Raw genomic sequence first — 18,362 nt, 5'->3', positions numbered from 1 at the left:
GACTGGCTGGAAATTCATCAATTTTAGCCAACTTGAGAGGGGAGAGAGAGACCCTTTTTGGGGGGTAAGGAGAGAGAGAGAGGGAAAGAGAAGAAGAAGAGTGGGTGTCCATATGGCACCCATGGATTGATGACACATGGCACCTCCTGGCCATTTTTCAAAATCCCTCCACATGTTTATAATAACTGGCTCGGAATTGTTTTTTCCAGCTTTAGAGACCCATATCTTTTCAATTATAAGTCAAAATTAAGCGTGCCACCAGTTTACGAACTCGTAACGATGAGCACTATCACATAGTATATGAGTCAACATCAAAATCCATTTAGAACAAAAAAGTCAACTCGGGGCTCATCGATCAGCCCGGGTTGCATGTTGTTTTGACCATGGTATCTCAATCAACACAAAATTCTTCTCACAGTAAAAAGTCAATTGTGGGATCCACTTGGTCAACTTGATTAACCTCGTTAAAAAATTCAAACTCGAGACATTTCTTGAGTCGGGGTGTTACAAATACCATACCCATTTTACTTAGGCAAGCAAGTAATGAAATCCATTGAGAGGCTCTACCACGGTTCATCTGGAATGGGCAACAAATCTAGCAAGCCTCTTTATGCCTTTTGCTTAATTTTGTATTGTTCACATACAAGGCAGGTCCTCACATAGGCCTCCACATAATCCCACATATGAGGCCAGTAATATGATGCCCCCACTAAACCTAGAGTGCATCGTTTGCCTGGCTGTCCATCCCATTTAGAGTTGTGGCATTCCTTGATCATCTCCTTCCTCAAGTTTTGCTTCTTTGGCACATTGATACGATCCCCCATGCTATATAATATGCCAACTTTTAGCCAAAATCATCAAGTCTTGCCCTCGTTGACTAGAGCCATGATGTTCATCGCCACAAGTTCTTGTGGGATTCCTTCCTTGATAGGCTTAAGTAGTGGGCACTCTGGTCAGCTCATAGAAGCAAATTCTGCCTTCCTATTAAGTGCATTTGCCACCATGTTCCCCTATCTTGGCTTTTACTCCATCTTATAATAAAGCTCCATTAAGAAATCTTGGCATCGAGCGTGGTTGGGTGTGAGCTTTTTTTGTGTTTAAAAGTCGCTAGTGACAACATCGTCTGTCATGATAGTGAAGAAGCTCCCCAAAAGGTAATGCGTCCATGTGCATAAGAAATGGACGACCGTTGTCATCTCCTTTTCTTGTACCATATGGCAATGTTTCATATTGTTGTGCTTCTTGCTCTCAAGGCAATTGGATTCCCTTCTTGCATTAGTAGGCCACCGATGGCATAGGTTAACACATATGTATGCACCTTGAATGGCCTTGAATGGTCGGGCAAGCATAACACCGACTCCTTTGTGACAGCTTTCTTTAAGTCTTCAAAGGTTTGTTGGCACTTCTCCATCCAATTCTAAGCTTGGTTTTTTTTTAGCATGCCCATTAATGGAGCTGCCTACAAAAACCATCGATAGTAGTTGATAAGGTCTAAGAAAGATCTTAGCTTATGCACCTTGGTAACGAATCCCATCCTTATATAGCTTGCACCTTTGATTCATCCATTATAAGCTTCCCATCCTTGAACTTGTTCCGTAAGAACATTACTTCTTCTTGTGCAAAAGAGCACTTCTTTAACTTGATGTATAGCTTGTTCTCTTGAAGTACTTGAAAACTTGTCTAAGATGTTGCAAGTGTTCTTTCATGGTATTGTTATATATAATAATATCATCTAAGTATACTACTATGAAAAAATCAATGTATCGATGGAATAGCTTGTTCATCAATGTACAAAAGGTCACAGGGGCATTAGTTAAGCCAAAAGGCATTATTAATAATTCATAGGAACCATACCTCATTATCCACGTGGTCTTGGCCTCATTGCCTTTTGTTATGTGCACTTGGTTGTACCTAGAATGAGGGTCGAGCTTGTTGAAGTACTTTGCTTTGTCCAATTGATAAAAAAAAGGCCTACGATGAGAGGAATTGGGTGCTTGTTCTTGATTGTGACTTTGTTTAGTACCTGATAGTTTTTGCACATATGAAGGGACCCATCCTTCATCTTTTGGAAAAGCATCGGTGTCGCATATGAAGCTTTTAAAGGCCTTATGTATTCAGCATCAAGGAGATCCTTAAGTTGTCTCCTAAGCTCTTCCAACTCTGGTAGTGCCATGTTGTTTGGGCTCATGGCAGGTGGCTTAGATCTTGGCTTCAACTTAATCTTATAATCCATCTCCTTTTTGGGTGGAAGTTTATTGGGTAAGTCCTAAGGCATCACATCTTTAGACTCCTTGAGTATAACTTGCACCTTGGGAGATATCTTGGCATCATTATGGGCTTTGTCATTTAGTTTTTGAACAATAGCTAGCTAGCTTTACTCTTTCTTCTTAATGTCCTTTTTGAATTGTATTTCTAACAAAGTCTTGGTCTCCACCTTAATAGTTCTCTCCATAGGTACTATGCAAGTCACTCCCCCATCCATGATGCTTATTGTGTTTGCAAATGGAGTTGGAAAACCTTAACTTGGTTTAAGAACTCCATACCAAGAACAACCTTGAAGTCAACAATAGGCACGGCTACAAGGTTAAGTTGGCCAACCCAATCTCTGATTGTGACTTACACACCTCAAACAACTCCATGGATATGCTTTACAATCAAATACACCACCTTCATAAATTTACCCTTTTTTGTTGTCTTGACTCTAAGCCTTTGTGCCTCTTCCACCAATAGGAAGTTATGAATGGCACCTATGTTCACTAGCGCCTTGGTGAGCACATCATTGATCTTTGCCTCAAAGAACATTAGGCCACCTTTCCTTGTTTCCTTGGAAGCGGTCTTGATGGCATTTAACAATTGCAAGGAACCTATACTAGCCTTTTCCACATGCTCCTCCTCATATTGTGTGGTCATGGCATTCAAAGCCTTCCTTTTTGGGCAACCCCTAACCCAATGTGGTCTGTCACATAAGAAACAAGAGATTTTTGATTTGAAAGCATATTTACCTTTTTTAGATGAATTCCACTTAAGTTTTATGGCTCTCCCCCACTTTTTCCATTGTTGCATTTCCATTCCTTTGGTTTTAAGGAGTCCTTTTTGTTGGAGTAGTCGATAAATCCTTTAGTATTTGCAATGCCACTAGCAAAATATTGTACCCACACTGCTTCAACGCCATCTTAGCCCAAGGTTGTAGGCTATCCATGAAGTAGAAGAGGGAGTCTTTATTTGACAAGTTCGGTATCTCCAACACTAAGCTAGTGAGCTCCTTGATGTATACTCAGATGTTTCCTACTTGCTTGAGTTATCAGAGTTGACCCCTTGCATCATCCTCAACATTATCCGCATAAAATTTCCTTTCAAGGTCCTTTTTCAAATCATCAAATGTATCGATAGTCACGTACCTTTCTTGATGTCATTGTGCCTTCTCCTCCACCATAACATTGCCATGTCAATGAGGTAGACGGTGGCAGTATGAATATTTGGAGCATCCCCTATATTGTCGATTACCTCAAAATATTGCTCCAAGCCCCAAAGGAAGTGATACGAACCTAGGACGACCTGCTCCTAAACCCGTATTATATTAGCCCGGATCTTAATTAAGTTCAAGTTCTAATGGAATGGACCTCAACCCCTAACCAACCTGTGGTTAGAAACCTTGGTATAATGTAGACGCCAAAATAGGGGATGGGAAACCTATTGATAAGTCAAGCTAAAACAACCAATTCTCTAATGGTGTTTTAGGTGTTCTCAAAGAACAAAGAGATAATTAATCTCATAAGTATTTTCTGAATCAAATCAAAGTTGTATTCATATTGAAAAATAAGCCTTTAAATAGGCTACAAAGCCATGAAATAAAACCCTAAAAATAAAGAAAACCGGCCACCACACATAAAGAAACCTAGTTGGCCGAAACTATACTTCCTTTCCTAATCTAAGTTTGATTAATTAATTCCTTTATATTAAATTAGGAATTAATTAATTTACAATAGAAAGAATAAAATAAAAACCTTCCTAAAGTTATTTGTCCAGAAAATAAATAAATAAAAGCCAAAAAGTAATGGTAGTTTCCTAAAACAAAAAGTAAAAACAAATTAGGAAACTAAAAATGCTAGCCTTTTGATCAAGTTGACTTTGATAAATCTTTGGCCTCTTTGAGCTCCAAATCAACTTCTAGATGCTTTGTAGGATGCCAAATAAGATGAATATGAAGTCCCACACGTTGCCCATGCTTGGAAAAATAAGAAAAGGCTAATGCAGTAAAATACAGTAAAGCCAGCAAGCAATACAGCAAATTCGGCCAAATTGTTGATGTTGTTCGTACAAGCCCTTTTTGATTGCATTTGAGGCTGATTTAACTTGATTCCATGACCTCTTAGGCATATTTATTGAACCCATAAAGCATTGGAACCATTTCATGCTTCCCGGACTCCAAAAATGTACCAAAACCGTCACCCGGGTCCGTACCAGTATCCAGCGCTTGTATCACCAAAACAGGTCTTGGTTCTTTGGTCTTGATCATTCCTTCTTGATTATGATATATTTTTTGAATAAGCACAGCAAGGTTATCCTTGAACTTCTTGGCTTGTACTCTAGTGATTGGTCCCACCTTCATCCGCAACGGATCGGTACCCCAGCGGGTTGTCGGTTGTACGGGTTCGGGCGGATTCGCATCAGGAAGTTGTCAAGCTCCCTTAGATTCTTTGCCTCTAGTAGGACTTGGGCTTTGGCATATCGATTCTTGGCCCTTTGCGTATAGTGGTCATCCTCAACGCCACAACTCTCTTGCAAAGTGCCCAATCTCTCTGCACTTTCTCTATTTTAGTACAAATAGCCTCTAACTCTTTTTCCAAAAGTGCACGAAGGTTGGATACCTCCTATATGCATTGATTGTGAAGTGAGTGGAGCTCCCTCCTAAAGGCACCATCTAGCTCATTAAGTTACCCCTTAAAGGCTTAATTGAGGGCAATGTCCTCCGACTCTAGTTCCTCCAAGCGATTCTCCAATGCCTTAAACCATTGGTCCACTCGAGCCACATGCTCCTCCATGTGTGACTCCAAGATAGTTACCAACTTCTTGGACTTGTGCCTTTGCTTCCACGTGGTGGTGGGGTTGCATTGCTTTTCACAAACACACTCTTAGGTTGTTCCCTCCATGTAAGTGGGATCCAATCCTAATATTTTGACTATATCTACGCTTCAAACAACAGTTCTCTTATACCAACCGTCATGAGCCTAATTCTCTTAACCTTCCTATAAGGCACTTAGTACATTTTTTGCTAAGTCAAAATTACTCACAAGCTTGCACAACTATGAAAACTACAAAAGAAAATTAGGAAGTAGGAGAATTTAGATAGTTTGAGAGAATGTAAGTAATTTTTATTACTTTAGAATTCTTGGATGGGTTATAAATGAAAGTCCAACCCCTTTACATAGAGAGCTTATCACATATCTTAAGGGTCTATAATATTGTTGATATGTACACTTGTCATTCATATAGCTAGGGTCTAAATTATTCTCAAATTATCTATAAGATATTTACAATGAGTATTCTATAGAAGTTCTATTCTACACTAGTCTAGGATTCTTTGGAGTTCTTTAGAATATTGGAGAATTCTCTTGAATTCTCATGAAGAGTGTAGAACCTTCTAGCTAAGTGTTAAGGATTCTATCCCTTACACATGGTTCGTGACATAAAACCCACAAATGACAACACCTACAATGCTAAACTAGAATTCAAAATTTTTAGATCAAAATTGGAATTTGAACCTGACATATTGATTTTGAACAAAGGAACACAACTAGAAATGGAAACCTTTATATCAAAACTAGGATTTGGAACAGGGGCACCATCTCCCAACCGAGGGTCATCTTTATTATATATATATATATATATATATATAGGGAAACCATATTGATGATAGTTTTTAAAGAAACCATCGTCAATACTCGAGGTCCATATGCAGAACGGACTATATATGTATATGTATATAAATTATATATAAAGAATTTAAAAATAACTACTTTTATTTTACTTAAAAATTGTTTTTTATCTGTTATTTTTAGAAAATAATTGTCAAAAATAATTTTGGAAATAATCATTCTCTTAAAAAAAAATAATGACACAATGTTTATTTGTTTCTATTTTGAAAATGAAAAGGAAATAATAGCAAAATGTTTATTGATTTATTTTTTGGAAATGAAAATGAGAAAAACGAAGTTCTTTTCATAGTACTAAAATAACCCAATACAATCTCGTTTTTAACCGAAAATCATTTAAATAAATAGAAAATAGAAAATTATTTTATAAAATATTTTTAATATCTAAAATATTTTAAATTCATATTTCTCAGCCAAGCCAAAAACAAGGTTTTTTCATGAAATGTTTACAACTTAAATACGACTTCATAGAAACTGATAGTCATGTTTGGGCAATGAATTAGAAAGGTTTTGGGCAAAACTGAAAGTAGCAAAAATCCATGGAGCTTTCTTTTTAATGATAAGAACACTTTTGGACAAAACTAATAATTATAAAAACTCCACCAAATTGTTTAGTCGTGAGATTTCGAACATATTTAAATTATTTAGTTATATACTTTTGAACATATTTAAATTTGTTAAATCTAGTTTTTTCAAATGTTTTTAAAAAATAAATTTTAATCTGTTCAATTCACTACTTAAAAAAATTCTTTTAACAACCATTAATTTGGTTGCAAAACATCCCATTTTCGTCACCAGTGGGTTTTAGAGACAAAAAAATCATGGTCACCACATGGTCGCTTAAACGTTGTAACAGATTCTATTTCGTGACCAATAAATGTTGGTTGCTAAATCTTTTGAGGTTTTAACGACCAGTGTTTAAGTATTTGGTGATCATAAATTAATCTTTAAAACTCCTTGAATATTAGAATGGACACCAATTTTAAGTTTTACCAACCAATAAGAAAATATGAGTGACTAATAGTTGGTCGCTCAATGCTGTGTTGGTGACTATTTATGGTCACTTTAAGCATATACTTTGGTCATTAAAAACATATAACTTCGTAACCAAAAATATTATAGGACCAATTATTAAAATCTTCGTGGCCAAAATGGTGGTCACTAAAACTATCTTCAATCACAAAACGTTCTAGTCATCGAAATAGTTGTTGAATGACCACGTAGTTGGTTGCAAAAATATGGTTTTAGCAGCAATGTAATTGGTCGCATAAATTTAGTTTCAACGACTAATTGTTTGTTCCTGAAATAGTGTTTTAGTGACACATTGTAGTGGTCACTAAAATTATCGATATACTGTCTAGTTATATTTGGTGGCAAAATTTATTACTCTATAACTATTATTTGGTCATCAAGGAACTTTTCACTAACAAATGTTGTGGTTAACAATAAGCATTGCCAATTTGAAATGCATTTTAATGACCAAAATGTTAGTCAATGTATCCCTTTTTTAGTGACTGAGAATTGGTAAATAACGATTAATGAAGTGAAAAGATGTTTCAGCAACCAAATTCATTTATAGAAATGGCATTATCAATTACCAATATTAGGTTTCTGTAAACCTTTATTTTGGTATCCATTGAGTTGGTTGGTGAAATATAATTTGACCGACCAACAGATTGGTAGTGAATTATTCTTATGCATGTTAATAAATATTAATGATATTATAGAATTTCAATTATATGTTTAACCAAAAAGTATAAAACCGATTATATTATTATAAATTTCATTACATACGTGAAATTGATATCACACTATATTTACATTGCAAACACAAAATATTAAAGAAGAAAAGGCATCTGTATATAACATGACTAAAGCAAACAATATAATTTATACTTGTGAGATGCTACAATGTAATTTGAAAAGCACGCACCAATATCCATGCTTATTATAGTGGTACCATAAACTGTATTCACGCATGTTTGTTGTAATCATACCATCTCATTCTTAAATATAAAAGAGCATTAAAAAAATCGAGGACAAAATTCAAACGAAACAAATTACTAATTGATTGACATTGGCGAAAAGATGTGCATAACTGATTCAACTCCAATAGTACTCTATAATAAATATTCCTCACTTCCATTGAAATTCTCCAAAAACACTAAATGCATTTGTGAATATTTGACAAGTAGAGGCAATAATAAAATTTAGGAAAAAAAGATAAACTCTAAAAAATGCAATGATAATTTCACTAATAAAAGATTTTTTATTAAGCCTATAGCATTCATGATTGAGCATAAATTCAACCAGAAAATACATAATTAATTTTCAATCAAAACAAACTCTACACAAATATACAAGTAATTCTCAATTTAAAAATAACTTGCACAAGGTAAAACATTGAAGGAAATGGAATCACTGTTACCCTAAATACTATCATGAATTGGAAAAAAAACAAATATGCATATATATATATATATATATTTATATATCTAATCCTCCTAATACATTTTAAGAAATATCCTATTAGGATCATGATTGGCATTGTAGAGGTAATCAATTGCGACAAAAAAAAAAATGTACTCATTTTTCTCATTACGTGCTTGTCCAAGGTGATAAGATGGTGCAATATATTTTATTATGATGACACCCCTGTTTTAACAAATAAAAGTATATTGGAATTGATGATAACATAAACATAAAAAAATTATTAACTGAGAATATAAATATAAGTAATTAATATATGCAAATAAACCATATTCAAAAGACAGCATAGGTTATATTAACCTAGTTAAAATGGAGCATGATCATCATAAACATGAATAGAAATCATTACACAAATACAACAGTATGATGAATATAAATCATTACATAAATACAACAATACAAGTAATTAGTATATGCAAAGTGATGGAACTATTTAATATGTCCAAGGTGATAACACGGTGCAATATATTCATATTGTGATAAAACTTTTAAAAATAAGAGTATATGTAAAGTGATGACAATAAAAACAAAAAAGAATTATTAGCTGACATTTATGAACATTTTGGACTTAACATATATATATATATATATATATGCTAGTAAGCTACATTAAAAAGGCAACATATAGTTATATTAAATTAGTTTGAAATGGAGCATGATCATCTTTAACATGAACAGAAATCATTACATAGGAAACTGAGAAAAGGGAAAAAAAAAAATATATATATATATATAGTTATTTAGACAAATGAGTTAGTATCCTCACCGCTTGCGCCATTACTTAACAACTCATGTTCACTATCATTGTCAGTTTTCTCATTGTACTCCCCATTATCTTCACTTTCTGTGCCACTATCTGCATAATGATAATCTTCACTCTCTACACCACTCTCTACACCACTATCTGTATCTTCAAAATCTTCACTCTCTGCCTCACTATTTGCATCTTCATAGTTTGTTGCACTCTTCAAATTAATTTCTATTGGTTCAATATCTTCACAATTAAGATGATCAATATCAATTGATTCAAATAAAATTTGAATGTCCATTGAATCATTTTCTTGATAAGCATCCAACTCATTAACTTCAAATGAATCACCATGATCATCAACTTCATCTAATCGGTCTGTAAAATCCCATAGATGACAGTGATGCACCTTTCGAACCACTTTCCAATGTTGACCCATCTTGTAATCATCCATGTAAAACACTTGTTTAGCTTGTGAGGCAAGGACAAAGAGGTCGTTCGTATACGAATATGAAGTGATATTAATGCTTGTGATTTGAAACATTGTGATCATCTTTTTCTTTTTCACATTTGTGTTAAACCATGCACATCTAAAAAGCATAACAGAGTGTTTGGACCTATAGTCTAACACAAGAATGTCTTCTATTACCCCATAAAAGTCATAAGATTCATCATCATGATCACCTACAACCCAAATTCCACAATTTTAAGTGACAAGCCTATCATCATGAACTTTTGTGCGATATCAAACTCCATTTACTACACATCCACTATAATTTCTTGTTCCATAATCAGGACCACATGCTAGTGAGTACAACTCATCAGTTACTATTGGATATTTACATCTACTCAAATATTTTATCTTGAAAATGTAATTTTAATTAGTAAACAATACTTACATATCAAGCTTCAATTTTACCTTTCATTACTAATAAATACATACCGGTCCTTCAAACCATTGTGGAAATTCCTTTTCTTGTACTTGCAGAATACTTGTGACACCCCTGTTTTGCAATATTTGGAATGTAATTTAATTAGAAGTAAGGATTTATAATTTACATATTTTGAACTTCAACTAATAACTGAAAGGATTAGGGCAAGGTTAATCTAAAAGGAACAAGGTTTTGAAAGGTTTGGAAATTGATTTGGAGTTTGGTTGTTCTCGGCTTGCTTTGGTTAAGCTGCTGGAAAATTTTCCAGTTTTGGCCGTTTTGTGTTTCTTTTGGTTTAAAAATGGAAACTAAAGTGTTTTCTCCAAAATTCAATAAATATTCATTTAGATGTAATACAGACTTATAGTATACAAAATAGGTGTGAAAGCACACCTTTGCCGGTTCTAAACACCAATACAAAACAAGTCTTTCATGGTGAAGCAAAACACATGTGTAAAGTAACTTTTCCAGATGCTTTATGGTTTGTTGACAAGTGTTGCTACCTCATTAAGTGCTTCATGTTGAAATAGTCCCCATGCATGATGACACATGTCCTTCCATATGCATTGGATGAGAGGGAGGCCGAATGGTTTGGCTCCATGTCACAAAGTAGCACCCATGTCACCATCTTAGTCATCAAGGTGCTTTCCATGTCATCAATGTGCTTCATTTCTCTAAGCTTCCTAATACTCTAATTTGGCTAATACATATTAAATAACACATTTGGTTTCTTTGTGCACCAACTTATCTAGCCTAAATTACACAAAATTGCTAGAATAAAATACAAGCAAAATTACAAAGCAACCTAGGTTATGGCTTCTCGGCCAACGCATTTTAGCTTGTTCTCGGGTTTGCCTTGCTTGGTCTCAAGTTTGCATGTTTGATGGCTAACAATTGCCATGATTCTTTAACAATAATACAGAAGTTTTGGTTCTTGCTCAATATATGGCTGCAACTCACAGCAGTTATAAAGGATATAACAACGAGCTTTTTTGTAATCATCATCTTTCAGTTCAATAAATTGAGGTTTCCCCAACAAGTTCATAGGTTGAGTGAAAACTGACAAAGTTGAAGCAGTCTGATTCTCACCATCTTTATTACGTTGTAGCCGATTGAATCGAGTTTCAATACCATGAAGGTACATTGAGCAATAAGTTAATGCCTCATTGACAACATAATCTTCTGCTATTGAACCTTCTGGATGAGCTTTATTTCTCACATATTTTTTCAATGTTCCCAAAGCTCTAAAAATGAATGAAAAAGATCAAATTAATTAAAAAAAAGTAAAACTAAAAAAATAAAAGAACATAAATTGAGTAATTACGTTCAAAAAGATACATCCAACGAGTATGTATTGGTCCTGCCATTTTTGCCTCATATGGTAGGTGAACTGCTAGATGAACCATGATATTAAAAAATGCTTGAGGGAATATTCTTTCCAACTTATACAATGTGACTATTATCCCATCTTGTAACATATCCAAGTCTGAAACAGATACAGTTCGTGCACAAAGTTTTTCGAAGAGAATGCACATTTCAATAATTGTTGCACAAACCTTTTTCTTAACGTAAGGTCTTATACCCACGGGCTGCAAAAGAACATGACAATCATGAGTTTTCAAACCTGATATTTTACCATCCTTAATGTTCACATTCTTTGAAATATTAGCAGCATAGCCATCTGGAAATTTGACAGACTTCAAAAACTTTCAAAAATCATGTTTTTCATCCCTTGTTAATGAAAAACATGCCAAGGGTTTCATAACTTTACCGCCAGTTTCTTGTAAATGTAATTCTTTTCGAATTTTTAGATCCTTTAAATCCATACGTTCCTTGTCAGTATCCTTCGACTTACCTTTGATGTCCAACATTGTTCCAACGATATTATCACAAATGTTTTTCTCAATATGCATCACATCTAAATTGTGTCGAAATTTTAATTTAGACCAATATTCTAGTTCAAAAAATATGCTTTTCCTTGTCCAATTTAATTCACATGCAGCACATTTAATTCCGGCTTTTCATTATATTGTCAATTATTTCTCCATGCATGATTCATGGATAAATATCGACGATGTCCCATGTAACAAATCTTACTTCTTCAAACTTGGGAAGAAGTATCTTCATTGTAAGTTGGACATGCTTTGTATCCTTTTGTATGCCATCCAGAAAGTGTTCCATATGTTGGAAAGTCATGTATTGTCCATAACACTGCTGCATGCATGGTAAACCTCTCCTTTTTAGAAATGTCATAAGTGGTGACACCATTTGTCCATAGATCTTTCAATTCATCAATCATAGGCCATAAGTACACATCAATGTCTTTTCCAGGTGCTGTTGGGCCTGGTATTAATAGTGACATCATATAAAAAGTCTCTTTTATGCACTTCCAAGGTGGCAGGTTATTGTTAGAGAATCATGGCAATTGTTAGCCATAAACCATGCAAACCCGAGACCAAGCCTAATGCCTTGGCCGAGAAGCAACTACCTTAGTTTGGTTTGTATTTCGGTTTTGTAGTTAAGTAAGTCCTTTTGTGATGTTTTCTAAGCTTGTTAAATTGGTGCACAAGGACACCAAAATGTGTTATTTAATATGTACTAGCTTAAATTAGAGTATTACGAAGCTTAGGTAAATGAAGCACCATGATGACATGGAAAGCACCTTGGTGACATGGAGCCAAACCATTCGGCCTCTCTCTCATCCAATGCATGGAAGGACATGTGTCATCATGCATGAGGACTACTTCAAAATGAAGTAACCAATGAGGCAGCAACACTTGTCAATAAACCATGATGCATGTGGCAAAGTTACTTTACATATGTGTTTTGCTTCACCATGAAGGACTTGTTTTGTATTGGTGTTTAGAACCAGCAATGGTGTGCTTTCACACCTATTTTTCTATGCTATAAGTATGTATTACATCTAAATGACTAAAGAGTCGAATTTTGGAGAAAATACCATAGTTTCCATTTTGAAACCAAGAGAAACACTAACCAGCCAAAACTAGAAAATTTTCGAGCAGCTTAATCAAAGTAAAGCCTAGTATAACCAAACTCCAAATCAATTTTCCAAACATATAACCTTGTTCTCTTTAGCTTAACCTTGCCCTAATCCTTTCAGTTATAAGGCACTAACATCATTGGCCACATGCTATACGAAGTACTCATGTTTCCAAAAGGATTAAATCCATCGGTGGCAACACCTAGCTGGACATTACGAGGATCCATAGCAAATATCGGATATTGCTCATCAAATTGCTTCCATGCTTCCCCATCTGCTGGATGCCTCAATACTCCATTTGTGTTAGGACGCTTCTCTTTGTGCCATCTCATATCAATAGCAATACGGTGAGATGTGAATAATCTTTGTAATCTTGGAGTAATAGGAAAATATCGAAGCACCTATTGAGGCATTCTTTTCCCCTTAGTACCTTGAAATTTGTATCTCGGTTCAGCACATATGGGACATTTATCCAATTCAGCTACTTCTTTCCAAAATAATGCACAATCTGATTTACAAGCATGAATCATTTCATATCCTAATCCAAGTGCATGAAGTGTACATTTTGCCTTGTAATAAGAATTTGGCAATTTAGTACCCTCTGGAACTGCTTCCTTGATAAGTTCAAGCAACATACTAAATGACTTGTTACTCCAATGGTTTAAAGTTTTTATATGCATTAACCTGACCAAAATAGTCACTGCAGAGAGCTTTGTACATCCTGGATATAATTCGCTTTCAACTTCATCAAATAATCCTACAAATTTGTTATTGCTATGATCTTGATCTTTAATGTGACCTTCATTTGCATCTACATCAATATCCATGTCACCTGCAACATCTCGCAATACTGCCATCATATTGTCATTATTATCTTCTTCCCTATCATCTTCAACAGCTTCATTATATTCCTCAAAACCCATTTCAATATCCTCAAAATTCAATGCCTTTCCATGATAAATCCAATTACGATAATCTAGTGAAAATCCTTTCACCCAAATGTCATTCAACTACACTTATATCTTGGAAATACACATTATGACAATATTGACAAGGACATCTAGTCCTATTATCTTCATCTAAATGATGTTTAGCCAATTCAATAAATGATTTAACACCATTTGTGTATTCATCTGACAGCTTATCATGACACCATATCCATTTTTTATCCATAACGTCTTAATAGAAACCAATAGTATATATAGTTACAAGAATATAATATATCAATCACTTAAAATAAATTCATTTGTACAATATTGAAGCTAAAATGGGTATAAGGTTCTCAATACACAGCAAGATAACATTAAAGGCTAGGAAATTAAAAAAATAATAAACTAGTTAAACAACAAAAGGAGAACAGATATTGCAATATTCATATACTTAAAGGCATGAAATGGTCTATTTAAAAAACAACAACAAAAAGAACAATGATAAGTATACTAAGCATTATTTATTCCACTAATATTTGTTTTTGGAGTATATTCATAGCCATCTAGAATTAACATTGATTGTCAACTTCACTTTATCATAACAAAGATAAAACTACAATGACCTTATGTCCAGTGTGTTTTCTTATAGCATGATCTTTTTTATAGGTGATAGCAAGGTAGTGGAAGCACAATGTCAAGAGCTGCTAATATATATTTTTGTATCATATAAAAATTATATGTATGTACATATACTTTCTTTAAAAAGAATAAGGATAGCAGTTTCCAGCTTACTAGGCATTAAATTATGGCTAAACTTTATGATATAGAGTTATCTTGCAACCTAATATTTTAAATAGAATGTGGACAATATTATTATATTTCTATGTTGACTTAGTTTACAAGCTGATTTGGAGTTTGGCAAGTATCCCTGCATTTGGTTATTTCAATTGCTCTGCCATATGATTTTTGGGCTCAAGTTCGTGTAGATGCACTAATTTTATAGTTTTTGCCATAATAATAAATTAGTTTTTTCAATCTTATTGGAAGGTAAGTCAAAATGAAAAAACCACCTCATCCACGAACAACCAAACCATAATTCCAGAAAATGACATATAAGCTTAGAAATTATGAAAACCAAATAGGATTTGAAAATGTAATTTGCACAAGTCATAGTAACAAAAAGTATTCACTTTCACCTAATCCTATATATACTGCAATAAGCTATAAGTTGTTCCAACAAAGAATGCAGGTTACATATATTTGTTTTCCTAGTGACTCATCATGCAGTTTGGTATGAACCCAAAAACAAAAATCTGATATATTTTTCAATACTTACAGTACTATAACTTTGTCATTTACAGAAAGACACCACAAAATCAGAAAGAAAATGTCTCTTACCAAGAATGCCTTTCTTAGGTCATGAAGAACCGTTTCCCTCTCAGCTCATCACATCCAGCTGCTTCCCCATCCAGCTACTCAATCCAGTTGCTTTCGTTTGATATGTACAATACCCAATCATTCATGTACAGAAATACCTTACAAGCGAAGCAAAAATACATACGAATAATGACTTCTTCATTCAGCCAAAATTCTGGACTTAGACAAAATTTAATAGGTGGTAGTAGAGGTCAGAAGAGACTGAAAAATGTATTTTGAAAAGAAGAAAACAAAACTGAGAGAAAGGTTGAGAGTATTACTAGTCGAAATGGTTGCATAGAGGGGTGGACACTTCTCACACAAAACGTTTTAAATGGGAATTTGCTTTGGCTAAAACTTAAACACAAAGGAAGGATAGGGATTTTAGCCAAATAAAATAAGTTGGAAATATGGAAATAAGTGGCAAAACTTCCCACCAAAGTAGAAATTCATATTTGGGTTTCACTTTCCAATATAAATTTTTGTGTACTTTCTCTATCTTTCTTTCTTGTTTTTCTTTTTCTCTTTTTTCCTTCTGTCCAAATCATATGAACCTAAGAATTAACCATATAAAAATTTAATGTTGGAAAGTGAATTATTAAATTTTTATTTATAATCAAGCGTAAATTATTAGAAAATATATTTATAATGTGGTTAAGTATCAGCAAAGTTTATGTCCATTTGCAGTTATTTAATTTATACTATGATCATGAGTTTGAAATTAAACACCTAATGATAATATATATATATATGTACAAGTATCTTTGTAGATTAGTATGTAAATAGAATCTTTTTTGTATGATAAAAACTATAATAACATAACAAATGTTCCTTGAGAAAAAAAAAAGGATCAAAATCATAATAATTAAATAGAAAATAACTAGTTTTGGTGATTGTACTAAAAAACCAAAGGGTTTGTGATTCTATGCAGTTTTCCGGCCATATAGATTTTCGTTATCATGTTAAATCTAATGTCCAACTATAAACACATATTTCATATATAATTATACGGTGACATATAGTATCTCAAATAAATTGCAGACTATATATATATGGGGTCGGAGTCTATAAAAAAATATTTGACAAATCGCACTAGCAATTAAAGGATCATTCAATAGTTGAAAACTGTTTTATTTTAAATATATTATAATTTTGAAAAATAATTATGTTTACTATCTATTTTAATAAAAAAAGCAGTTATTTACCATTAGCTAATAACAGTTAAGGATCGCCAATATTTGTCATACCCCTAATTTGTACACAGTACATTCTCCTATATACATATAGTTACTTATAAAATTAATGCTATAATACATCTAAGCCCTTAAGGTTTGTAATAAGGTTTGTTATAATTTGATGTTAGAAAATTACACTAAGACCATGAATGTTAGATGTTCTCCATTTCACTATTTGTACTATCAAAATATCTTCCAACAACTTATAAATATAAATTTCACAATTAATCATTAAGGGAGTAATAATTTGGAAATTTTTAATTAATTATTAAAATGGAAAATATATAATCATAATAATTGTGACGTTATGTCGGTAATAATTGTGTCACTAATTGCGAAAACAAAAAATGATAACAATATTAAGTAAAACAAAAAGATTTGACAAATAATAATCAATTTTACAGTAAAAGTGTTTTTGCTAGCATAAAAACCAATTAATAATTCACAATACGTTTATTATAAATTCATAGTCAAAAGTTAAGCATTCATTGAGGTACAAAAGATATATATATATATATATGGTTACATATAATTTTGCCCTTTAACAGTTAAATAATACATTAAAAATTAAAAATAAGTTACTTCAACAATAAGTATAACATTACAATTAGTGAAAAAAAAAAAAAGTCGAACTAGTGTGATTAAGGAAAATGTAGCTTGCCTCCTCTCGAGTTTAAACAAAATTAATATAAACAAGCTATTTTTTTTTTCTCGATATGTTTATTCTTGTTATTGAAAAAAAAAATCTAAAGTAAAATCATGCAGCGGAGAGATGGAATCCCACAAACTATTTTTCATTTTGCATTTTTTATCCTTAATTTACTTATTTAAGTTTGCATTTTTGTCCTCAATTTTGTTTAACCTCATAAACCTTCAAAACATTGCAGTTAAATATTGTATTGCCATGGAAAGGGCATAGTATCGAATTCAGTCAAAATCTATGTCATAGTTATAGGATTATAAAGTAGTGTCCTTGCCTACATATACTTGTCATTGCATACATTTATATAATTAACTACAAGCATTAAGTAGTGTACCAAAAGACGCATATATATACATATACACAGCTTGATTTCTAATGTTTTGAACATTACCTATAATGTCACAATGCACTTGTGACTGTACATGCTTTGCAAAAGGACTTGTGATTGCAAATGTCTATAACCATGCATAGTGCCAAAAATTCACCTATGAATGCAAATATTTTGCATTCTAACTATGTACACTATCAAAAAATTATGTATAGGTGAATTTTAATGCCATGCATGTCACAAGCAAAAACCATATCATTAAGTCATTGTTGCAGTAGGTGGTGGTGGTGGCGGTGACAATGGAGGCGGTGGTTGGCTGGAACTTGTAGGATGCTGACTCACATCCAATAATGCAGAAAGTCTGGCAATGAGTTCTGCCTATTGATCCACAACTTGTGCGAGTCCTTTTACCTTAATCTTGTAATCTTCAAACTCTGTAGCCAACTGAGGGATAGGTTGGCTAAGCTGCCTGCTGTAGCTCTTTCTTAGAGCTGGCCCAACATAAGAAATGAATCCATAATTTCTACCTAGGACTTGTGCACGAATGTCAAATTCTATCAAACAAACCGTTGCAGCAGTATCATCAGGAGAAGCATCATCATGTGTCTGCTGCATTTGTGGTTCTTGTAGCTGAACCATCTAATTCT

The sequence above is a fragment of the Ziziphus jujuba genome, chromosome 1 (genome assembly GCF_031755915.1).
Source record: "Ziziphus jujuba cultivar Dongzao chromosome 1, ASM3175591v1".
NCBI lineage: Eukaryota > Viridiplantae > Streptophyta > Magnoliopsida > Rosales > Rhamnaceae > Ziziphus > Ziziphus jujuba.
The sequence above is the reverse complement of the archived record's forward strand: the minus strand, read 5'-3'. Positions refer to the sequence as shown.